Source organism: Misgurnus anguillicaudatus, chromosome 7 (assembly GCF_027580225.2).
Source record: "Misgurnus anguillicaudatus chromosome 7, ASM2758022v2, whole genome shotgun sequence".
NCBI lineage: Eukaryota > Metazoa > Chordata > Actinopteri > Cypriniformes > Cobitidae > Misgurnus > Misgurnus anguillicaudatus.
Window position 1 is genome coordinate 28110639 of NC_073343.2, and position 10204 is coordinate 28120842.

Genomic DNA, 10204 nt, shown 5'->3' on the forward strand with positions numbered 1-10204 from the left:
ACACCAGCTACGTTTGAGGCGTCAAATTCGTGTCTACCGCGTCTAGTTTGCCACTTGAACAGTTTGAGTTTACCCGCTTCATTCGTGCATGAAAGCCGCACGTGAAATTCTAGTCATCGAGACATTCACGCGAAAATTCTCATCATGGGAGGGGCTTCTGCGACTCCGCTCGCTTTCTTTAAACACATCACTGCCAGAGCAAGCTCCTGATTGGTTAACAATGCGTGTTCAAATTTTTCAACTCACGCGTTTGCCGTGGCAACGCTCAATCTGCGCGAATGAGGCGGAATCGCGTCTACTGCGCCGCACTAAACGGCTCATTCGGGCAGCGAGACATCCAAACGTGTGTCAACGCGTTTTCACATTGAAATCATTCGCGCTTGAAGCCTCTACCGCGGCTGGTGTAAACGCAGAATAAGGGATTAGTTCCCGCTAAAATTTTTTGCCTTATATGTCCGATTAGACACATTTTATTTTCTGCATTTGTAATTGTAGAAATACTTTCATAAACATTTATGGTTTTAAAGATATTTTGGAGCATCTAACCCCACCCTAAACCCAACCCCAACCAGTTCGCAACCATATAAAACACAACACACAAGTAAAAGTAGTTAAAGATATTTATTGCATAAATTGACCTGATAGATATAAAAACAACATTATAAAAGTATTACAAACTATTCGTGGTGCAAACCTTGCGAACTTTACGATCACTTTATATGACGAAATCCATGAATGCAACGCGCACACAGTCAGATCTCATTCAAACATAATCTGGAACATTAAAGCATGATGCAGTCGGTCATGACAGCCAATAGCGATGCACATTTTGCTAACCTAATGATGCAATTAGTCACAAGAGACATGAGAGCCAATACTATTTCAAAATCAAAGATGACGTCTACTGATCACTTTTTCTAGCAGCAGAGTTTGAACGATTTAGCAGATCTGATATTTACAGCAGATTGTAATCGCTTTTGCGTCTTTTCTTCATATAAATCAATAATTCGATCTTGGAATATTTTAAGTACTTTTCGAAAAAAGTTGTAACTGTTTTGTATGCTATGTTTTATATCATATAATAAATAAATGTGTTATTTGCCCTAAATGTCTGAATAGTGTATTATAAATACTATTATTCCTGGCAGTTTCAATTGAAAATCATATCCAGAAACAAAATTATACCCCAAAATATAATTTCACACCCTAATTTATTAAGTTTCACCTGCTGCTGGTAGATGCGCTAATTTAGTAAATGCATCTGTTGGTGGTATTTGTGGAAATGGACAAACAACCAAAACAATCGTATGGGTTGGAGGATATGTTGAATGATTCGCATAGACCTCTTTTATTGCCATTTTGGAGCTTGACAACCCGAGTTCTGATTCACTTTCATTGTATAGAAAACATCTTTAAAGATTGTGAAAACGTTGAATTCACTTTACATTCTGTTGGGTATTGAAGTCCATAAGGAGCTTGGCAGACGGTGCTTGAAGGTCACAGCGTGTGTATTTCACAATTCTATACTTTTCTCAAAGAGCGAAACGCAGTGGATTCATCTTACTTGAATTGTGTGAATTGTGCCAGCCAGAACTCTTTGTTGGATCGGGATCGAGTTCTTTGCTAATGTGCCTTTTGTCTTACAGCTCCTTCAGCTCTCATTTGCATTCGGCGGGGTTATTACAAGTGCACAACAGCCCGATTCATCATTTCCCAGAAAGCTTGTGTTCCAAAAGTCACAGACGAATATTAAGTGCTGATGGCCTTGCGATGAATTTCATTTTAGCACCGGCAAAGACAATTTCACCCTTTTCCTGTGTTCTGCCGAGCTCACGGCGGCAGGCCTTTCAAAGTGGTTAAATGAGATTGGTGCTCTCACATTGAATCCGCTGTGAGCACGTTATGTTCCAATAAGAGAAACAATGCTACCATCTTAGGACATAGTGAGATTAGTGAAGGTTTAACTGAACAGTGCTTCAGTTAAGCGCCTATCCACTCCTCCAAATCCTGTTAGGAGTCTCGTATACTCGTAACACTTGCATATTGCCCGCAGGCCGCACTATTCAAACAGGAACATTGGAAATTAATTTGAACCATTAAGTCAAAGTTAAAATTGTTTGAACTATTAAACGCCTTGTGTGCAGGCATTGTGGGAAAGCTTCAGTCAAGTCAAAGGTAGATATTTTTCTTTTTGCTCTTTCTTTTAATTTTAATGTTTAACATTATTAATTAGAGTCATTGTAATGAAGAAGTTATTCATAATCACTCAGTCTCTTTGTCTAGCATGCTAATGGGATTGGTCGGCGTGTTGTAGGTTGAGGGTGGAGGAGATGATGTCTGACATTGAACAGGATTAGATTCAAAATCTTGACAGTGACTTAACAATTACTAACAATTTTTTGGGGGTACCACAACATGCATCTGGTTGCAAACCCTGCATTGTTCCAAGATGTCACTGGAGCAGTACCCTTTATTAAGGTCCTATATGTACCAGGTACATATATGTCTACCCAGTCTCGTGAAATTTTGTGATACAGTCACATAACTTTTTGATTCTTATTTTGTGATATTGTCCCAAATTTTGTGATTGTATGATGAATTTCTGTTTACATGTAATTGTCAAGTATTGGATACTCAACTGCTTTTTCCTATTTTCAAACTATTGTCGCTTTAAACCAGATTAGTGTTTGCGTTAGGATGTCATTTTATGTAAATCTAACCCTAAACCGAAACGACAATGGTAAGAAAATCGTAAGATACGATCACAAAAAAAAAAACGCGGAAATTCGTGACAATATCACAAAAAAAGAATCAAAAAGTTACTTGACTATATCATGAAGTTTCGTGAGACTGGGCTGGATATGTATACATTTGGTACCAATATGTGTCTTTGAGGTACTCATATGCACTCTTTTGGTATCAATATTTACCTCTTTAAGTACTTATACGACCTCTTTAGGTGCAAAAGCGTACTTTTTGAAAGGGTACTGCTGCAGGGACAGCTACTGGACCATTTACTAACCATTTCCTATACAGCAAAACATATATATTTTCAAACATAATTATTAAAATAAACAAGAACTGGCCAAAAAATATATGTGCTGAAATATATTTTCAAATATGTTTACAAAAATGTATTTTTCACCAATCTATCTTTTGGCCATTTTTGTTTATTTTGAAATATATTTTAAAAATACATAAATAAATATATTTAATAAAAAATTATATTAAAGCATATATAAATCATATATAAAGCATATATATATATATATATATTCACGTCGCATTAAGGAAAAATCTGTATGTAACAAACCTGTAAACATAAGTTTACATTAAATATATATACTGCAAGAATATACTTAGAATTGTACATTTTATACATACGTATACATTTTATGCTTTTCATTTTGGCCAGTGAAAAATATATTTTTACCGTATGGGTTTTAAAATAGAAATGTACAGAATTTGTTGCCACTGAAATACATTTTGTAATATATGCTGATATATGATTGTTAAAACGAAATATATTTTCAAATTCAAAATATATTTAATTAAGCTCTACTTCCTACAAAATATATTTATCATATATTTAAAACATATGTATGGTCAGAGAAATTTATTTTTTGCTGTATGAGTGCAGTGAACACACATACAGATAAAAATATTATTTTATATTTTTTTAATGCACTAATGTGTCAGTTGCTTTGAATAAAAGCATCTGGCAAATACATAAAATGTAACCATTTTAAAGAGCAACTATTGTCAGATTCATGTTATTTAGTTTCTTTTGATGTGTAAGTGTGTATTAGTACAGGTTAACGTTATGCAAAAGATACAAACCCCAAAGTAAACAATGACGCGAGATATCGTCTCCAACATGAATCTCTTTTCTTGGACTACAACAAACACACAGATTGTAGGCAACAGTTCACTTCCTGTGATTGGTGATGTAGACAAGACCGACATTATCATAATTCCTCCCGCTTTGACTCACAGCCTGTAAGTAAACTCCTGTTAGCATTGCATTGTGACCGAATCTTTGAAACATGGTAAGAAGCGTCACATTTCCGGCTGACGTCAGAGGTATTCAGACCAATCACAATGTACAAATTAGCTGGCCAATCAGGGACACAGAGCTTTTCAAATCTGTTTGTTTCAGGAACAAAAATGGTATGTGTTAAATAATGTGTTTTTTTTAACCATAAACCACGCAAACACATTGTATTATACCAAATACACAAAATACCGTTGTTTGTTAGCAATGAAATAGGTGCTCTTTAATGTAACCATGCCGGGTGGAAAATCAGCGTTTTTGATCTATTATGCTATAGCTACTGTTTTTTAACTACCTATTTCAGACCAAATTCATTAGCATTTTGGGCTTCTGTCATGTTGCAGTCCATTCTCTTCGTGTATGCGTGTATTCACATCTGTTAATTGTGTGCATGTCAAGGTTGCATCTCTGTAAGCGAGTGTGTAGACAGCAAGAGGAGGCTACTCACAACCATACGCACTCCTCATGCTCCATTTAAGACGATGATTATTTGCTTTGTTCTCCTGTCCGTAAATTATCATTATTTTTTTGACAGCTTGTCCGCAGAGGAACCCAGTGTGCGAAGTAAAGTGTTTTTAGAGCGTTCAAGTTGTTTGTGTTTTGGTGTGTGTGTACCCACTCTCATGTGTTTATCCACCGCAATATGGCCTGACCACTCCTGACAGGACCATTGATTCAATACCGTGAAACAAACAAATCAAAAACGGCACACGGAAAACAACCAAGATGTGATTTCACTCACTGGCCATCTTTCCTGACAGATTTCCTCATCTTATTATTTCCCCACTGGAGCCAAAGTGCTGCACCTGCCAACCATTTTAAAAAGGTATATAATTTTTAAAGGTACAGTTCACCTTAAACCCGTAGTACCTCATTTTCATTTAGATTAACAATATTTTTTAGTAACACTGTACAGTAGGGTTAACATTAGTTATAAGAATAGTATTGGGATTTACATTAAAGGTGTGGTGCATGATTTTTGAAGAACATATTGGAAAAGGGAGTCAAGCGACTACCAAAACACACTTGTAGCCAATTAGCAGTAAGGGGCGTGTCTACTAACCGACATTGTTGCCTGGGTTGCGTATGTGTGGGGGGGTCTATCAAAAGAAGGTCCAGATTATATTGGGGTAGGGACATGTTTGTTTAGGTGATTTTAAATGTCAACATTGGCTTTCAGAGATCATGCACCCTGCCTTTAAAGGTGCATTGTGTAACTTTTAGAAGGATATCTTGACAGAAAAGACCTTACAAAATGAACTGTATTGTTTTTATTACCTTAGAATGAGCCGTTTTTATCAACATACACCACAGGTCTCCTTACTTAAAAGTCGGCATTTCACCTAAACCGACAAACTTTTATATAAAGCGCGTTTAATCACTAGCGTGTTGATGATATGTGGGTGATTCTCACGAAAACTTGGTTTTAAAAATGTCAAGCATGAAAATGTTAAAATTGCTTAAATTTTTTTTTTTTCCCACCAGACATTGAAAAACAAAGTCTGGAGTAAATGGGAACATTTACTTTTTGTAACATAATTTAAAAAATTAGTCCCAAAAAATCTCATTACCGCAACAGTCAGAAAACATCAACACTGACATATTTTCAAAATGACATGACAAACCTGAAAGAACATCATTTGGAGATTCTGCACATGCATTTAAAATCAAAGTATTATGCTTCTATTAATTAAATTAACATTTAATAAGCATCTGTTGCGGTAATGATAATCAAAATGTCGTGTAAGCATTCTGACAAGACAATATTTCAAATTAACTGTAAAAAAACAATCTTACCTGGTAGCCATCTTGAAGTAACTGGTCCATGTGCTTGGTCACTCAAAATCAAACTTTATTAAAATTCTGTATGTGTGCTTAAACTGTTCTCAAAAAGTGTTGTGGAGGATGAGAACATCAGTCATGGACACATCATTTTCCTAATTTTTCTTCATTATTATTATACATGAATATATTATATTCATATAATATTTTTAAATAAAATAAATATTTTTCTGTTATCTAAAGTAGTCTAGCAAAACATCCATTTATTTTTTTTTCTTAATATTTTTGTGTTAATTTGATTAAATTACAACATAACGCATGTTCAAACACAGCCGGACACATTGGGGTAATGAGAATTTCAGCAGAAAATGAGATAAAATGTACAATTATAAATTCTTATGTTGAAATCACACATTGTGCAAGGTAGAACACAGTATTGTGTTAATTCTGATGCTTTTTAATGTTACTATATTACACATTTTAAAGCTAAAATCATTAGTGCCGTGGTGTTTCAATGGTTTGTGAGAATCACCCATGTTTGTCCTGTGGTGGCTACCGTAGCTTCACTATGCGTTTTGAAAGGGATATTTAAATCAACACAGTGGACCTTTAACAAAGTTAATAATTGCTGGAAAACTATATTGCTCATTGTTAGTTATGTTAGCTAATACATTTACTAATATTAAAGGAAAACACCACAGTTTTTTTGTATTTTGCTGTGTTCTTCCTCAACTTAGAAGAATTAATACACACCTATCTTTTTTCAGTGCGTGCACTTTTAATCATTGTACAGCGCCTTGTGAATGTGTTAGCATTTAGCCTAGCCCCATTCATTCCTTAGGATCCAAACAGGGATGAATTTCGAAGCCACCAAACAATTTCATGTTTTCCCTATTTAAAGACTGTTACATGAGTAGTTACACGAGTAAGTATGGTGGCACAAAATAAAACTTTGTTTGGATCCATAGGAATGAAATGGGGCTAGGCTAAATGCTAACACATTCAAGAAGCACTGTACAAAGATTAAAAGTGGAAACATTGAAAAAAGATAGGTATGTATTAATTCAAGTTGAGGTAAGAACATAGTAAAATATTGAAAAACGGTGGTGTTTTCCTTTAACAAATACATCTTTATTTGATATTATGTGCAATTTTTTCATGTTAATATAAGCTTGATTTTATCATGTTTGAAAGATGCTCTGTTCAGTTCCCACTGTCATTTCTATGCTGAGGCCCAGCAAGCTGTCAGGGGTTGACCCTGAGGTGCGGGGAATTATGGGTAGTGGGATTACCAATGGTGGTACAGTCTCGGGCTTCCTCTGTGAGGCTAGCTGGGATGAGCAGATGGCATTGGTCTGGCAGTCACAGCGTGAGGTGAGATATCTCTTACACAAATGCCAATAAACTCTTCAGATTTGCAGCGAGTGTGCTGGTGACGCAACATAATGACAGATTTACGCTGCACAGCCCTGTGACAGCTGTGTGTCAAGTCTTTTACTCTTCTCTATTATTTTCAGTTATCTATATTATCCAGTGAATATATATGACACTGAAGGCACGATATATATAGTAGTGACCAAAAGTGATGTTCAGCTTTGGACCCTTATTTAAATATGTGTTACCGTGTCTGTAGTCAAACTAAAGTCTCATAAACTAATTATGAGATTAAAAGTATCAAAGTTTTACTCAGTGGTTTTACATCAATTATAATCTTTGCCATGACCTTACTCTGTCAATATTAAAGTTATCAAGGTTATATTTTCACAGAATGTTCTTTACAAATTGTACAATGAGTTTATGTAGAAAACAATAAATCACTAAAATGACTTCAGCTGGGTTTTCAGACTGAGTCACACGATTTAAAGATGCATTTATGCATGTTATGTAGTTGTGCTTGGAGTGTAAACTGAAACACAGCTTTGGGAAGATTTCAAGGAGGCGTGGCAAAAAACCTCATGACTAAGCCTAATGACATTTCTAATTACAAATTTGAGGATCAACAAAATATTAAAAACTGATTAAATTATAGTATGTCAACATTAATTTGCTTTTGTAACTGAGGGTTAGTAAGTATAGTAAGTAAGTAAACCTTACTCCCCGACCTTAAGAGGTGCTCTATCGACAGACACTTGAGGTCATGGCCCTTTAGCCCCCTTGCTAGAGCACCCATGCCTGACCAATCACCATTTCGAATCCTGCTAGTGAAACACAACGAGTAAAGGACCGTTCACACTTTAATGATAACTATAACGATAACTATATTAGCGTTCACATCACCAGACTATAACGATAAATTTTTGTTAATTCGCTCACAAGCGCTGTACTTGCGCTAATCACTTACCTTCAATGGCATTAAATAATACTGCATATTTCCTGTAATAAAAACTTTTGCTATTATAACATGTCACTGAATTTGTAACTATGCTGTTCTTGTTGCATTTACACAGAGGGTATAACCAGCAGATGTCCTTAACTCTTTCGCCGCCATTGACGAGTTAACACGTCAATTCAAAGAAAATGTTTCCTGCACATGTTTTGATCATCGCTCTGAATAGGATCTCTAAGTCTTTCACAAAAACGCAATTATCTCAGCTTTTTGCTCAAAATTTGGTATTTTTAAAGATACCTACCCATATTTGAGAGGTTACAAAAGAGAACAAATGAAGGTAGGATGAAATGTTTTTTTTTAAAGCAGATGTCTGTTCTTTCATTTGTTGTATGTTTATATATTTAAAGAAGAACATTTTCTGGAAGGCATTAAACTTTAGTGAAAATCATCAAAAATGTTGTACGTTCATTTATCGTTATTTGTGGTGTGAACTCCGCTATTCTCTTTAATCTAATATAACGTGATTTTTAAAACGATATTCTTTATAGCTATCATTATAATGTGAACGGCCCTTAACTCTTTCCCTGCCATTGTCGAGTTATGCAATTATTTCAGCTTTTTGCTCAAAATCTGGTATTTTTTAAGAAACCTGCCCATATTTGAGAGGTTATAAAATGAGAATAAATGAAGATAGGATAAAACATTTTTCTATTTTTTTGTTTTTTGTTTTTTGTTAGTTTGAAAGCAGATGGTCTGTTCTTTTATCTGTTGTATTATATGTTTATATATTTATAGAAGGAAATTTTCCTGGAAGGCATTTTGTTAAACTTTTGTGAAAATCCCCAAAAATACTGGTGGGCAACTTTTATAAAATGGCTGGGCGGGAATGAGTTAAGACCGGTTACACTTTAATATGTATAATAATCTATATAATATATGTTCCTGATATGCTGTATACTGTCAGAATTTTTTTTTTACAAAACCTTTCCTTACAATACTTACAAAGGTTCTGTTTTGTACCTTTACAGTTATACAAAACATAATACAATGTTGTACTTTTTTGGGTACATTACTGTACCTTTAAAAGTACTGTACACAATAGATCTTCATATTGTGTACCTTTAAATGTACAGTTAATGTGTTGTACCCACTGATCTACTGTATATAAATGACTGGATTGCGCATAGACCGCTCAGCGTAACAGCGTGAGGTGAAGCCAGCGCAGAGTTCGAGCGGCCATCTTGGTATACCCAACTGGCAGAGGGCGTCATTGACTTTTATTTAAAATCATGTTTTAAATTCACCCGCTTTACAGCGTATCCGTCACGCAAGATTATTTTTAGGATATGTGTACGTAAATTAACTGTTCATTCTGGTGTTATTTGCAATGTTTATGTTTTAATCTGGCAGGAAAATGGATTTATAAAAAAAACGTTAAGGTGAGTGTGTCTGCTGCGTTCTGTTAATGACACAGGTATAAATAAAGTTTTTTTTCAGCTACACGGTCAGCTTTATTTCTCTAAATAAGTTTAGGTAACTTGTAAGTTTAGATAACATAAAACCAGCAAATTATTGCATGCACATACGGTACAATGTATGATTATTTATATAGATTTCAGAATGAGCACGTTGTCATTAATACTAAATATGTTGCGGTCTGTCTGCTGATCTGATACTGTAATGAAGATGAATGTATAATAACTGATTAAAAACTAAAATGTACAACTTTCAGTAAATAACTATGTACATGCCTTGGAGGTTTTTGTTGTAATAATGTACAGGGTAACTTCAGATATAAAAACGAAGACTTGTAAATTGATGGTTTATCATTAAAATCTGATCGCGTCCATTGATTTAATAGAATGTTCGGGTATACCAACATGGCGGCGCGGTGGCTTCACAGTTGTGACGTCATGCGCAATCCAGTTATTTATATAGATCAGTGGTTGTACCCCTAACATTTAACTGGAATAAAATTGGTCCTTAAAGGTTCACAATATGTCCTTATAGGGTACAACATTTCAATGTGTTGTATACCC